This window comes from Rhinolophus ferrumequinum, chromosome 10 (assembly GCF_004115265.2).
Source record: "Rhinolophus ferrumequinum isolate MPI-CBG mRhiFer1 chromosome 10, mRhiFer1_v1.p, whole genome shotgun sequence".
Lineage (NCBI taxonomy): Eukaryota > Metazoa > Chordata > Mammalia > Chiroptera > Rhinolophidae > Rhinolophus > Rhinolophus ferrumequinum.
Genome location: NC_046293.1, coordinates 58,518,645 through 58,519,582, shown reverse-complemented (window position 1 = coordinate 58,519,582; position 938 = coordinate 58,518,645). Strand labels below are relative to the sequence as shown.

At 33.8% G+C, this 938-nt stretch overlaps 1 non-coding gene across 1 annotated transcript; it reads right to left on the bottom strand.

Moving 5' to 3' along the window:
• Nucleotides 1–552: 552 nt before the first annotated feature.
• Nucleotides 553–681, bottom strand: LOC117029483 (small nucleolar RNA SNORA42/SNORA80 family). Its single transcript, XR_004424223.1, has one exon. It is a non-coding gene; the product is annotated as a small nucleolar RNA SNORA42/SNORA80 family (small nucleolar RNA).
• Between the last annotated feature and the right edge of the window lie 257 nt (nt 682–938).

The following is a 938-nucleotide window of genomic DNA, read 5'->3' as shown; positions in this document are numbered from 1 at the left end:
ATTGTGGTTTTTGCAATTTTTAACCTTTTAAACTGCAATTACTTTTGCACCAACCTAATAGATACATTGTAATTTTTTGATATGTTGTTTGTATCTATCGGTCTACAGACTACAGTTCTTTGTTCTTGCCCTTATTTTTTACTTTCTTCTAAGCTTTTTTTGAAGAAATCAGGTTGTCTCTGCCATTGTATGAATTTTACTTCCATAAGCCTCATGGTATCCTTTAGTATTTCTTCCATGTATTTCCCTCTTGTCAGTTAAAAAAAGAAACTTGCTAAGAATTTTAGTGAGACTATTTCCAATGTCTGTCTGCCTTTCTTTTCCTAACGTTAGTGCCCACAGATTATCAATGCTTAAATCCATGAATTATCAGAAGCTGAAAAAGGTTAATACTCTAAATCTATCATATTTCTTCATTTATTGGCTAGAACACTTTCATAAACTTAATTTCACCAAGTATTGCATTATCCTAATGTAAATATTATGTAAACAAAGAAGGTAAATATCCAACTTCTTCTGTTAATTCACCAGTTTTATTTGTTTATTTTTTTCCACTGTGCAACCCACTTCAGTGCCTGCAGCTTATGAGGCCAAACAATGGTTCGGAGCCACAATTTGCTCTGGCATGGGGCACTATGAGAGGCCCAGGGGGACAGGCCTGCCATAAATCCAAACCTCTGCATGCATTCACCAGTGTTTAATAATGAATTGCTCTGTAGCATCCTCAAAGGTTAAATTAAGTTCTTTTTTTGGTTATAATTGTGATCTATGACTCTAATGTACTTTATTCATTTTAACTTCTTGCAGTAATTGTTCTTATGAATTCATAAATGTTGCTATCATAGCTTATTCTCGCTGTCACTGGAGTTCTTTTGTCAGAAGCTAATAGTCTTCAAGAGCTTTCTTGTTTTGTAGCATTTCAAGATATTCTAAGCTCT